A 614-nucleotide genomic window follows, 5' to 3' on the forward strand; every position below is an offset into this window, starting at 1 on the left:
GCTCCCAGGACCGGGAGGTAGCCGCAGGCCCCCGGTGGACTGCTGCCAGGCTGAGAGCAGACCGCAGCTTGGTATTTCCCTTTAGCTCCCCAAAGTCACTCCGAGCCGTCCCGGCCCTCCATCTGCAGGGCCCAGCTCTGTCCTCTCCCTGGAGGGACCCCAGGCTGCAGGAAGGAGCAGCTCTGCCCTTGGGGGTTCACCTGCAAGCCCCGTGTGCTCTGTGTCCTTCCCCTAACGGGCCGTGGGATGGCCCACCACCGCCACCCGAAGGTGCGGCCGGCTGGAAGCTCACGGCACGCTCTACACTGGGACAGGGTTGTTCCTGATGGGATTAACTAGGATAGCGTCATATGAGACTGGGGGTCCCCAATGCAATGACCGGGGTCCCCCTAACAGACAGAAGGAGAGACACAGACAGAGGAGGAGCCACGTAGAGACGGAGGCAGAGACGGGAGTGATGGGGCCACAAACCAAGGGATGCCTGGAGCTCCCAGGAGCTGGGAGAGGAGGAAGGAGCCTCCCCTGGGAGCTGGGAGCTGGGAGAGGAGGAAGGAGCCTCCCCTGGGAGCTGGGAGCTGGGAGAGGAGGAAGGAGCCTCCCCTGGGGCCCTGGGA

The sequence above is a fragment of the Tupaia chinensis genome, unplaced genomic scaffold, assembly GCF_000334495.1.
Source record: "Tupaia chinensis unplaced genomic scaffold, TupChi_1.0 Scaffold143644_1, whole genome shotgun sequence".
Taxonomy (NCBI): Eukaryota; Metazoa; Chordata; class Mammalia; order Scandentia; family Tupaiidae; genus Tupaia; species Tupaia belangeri.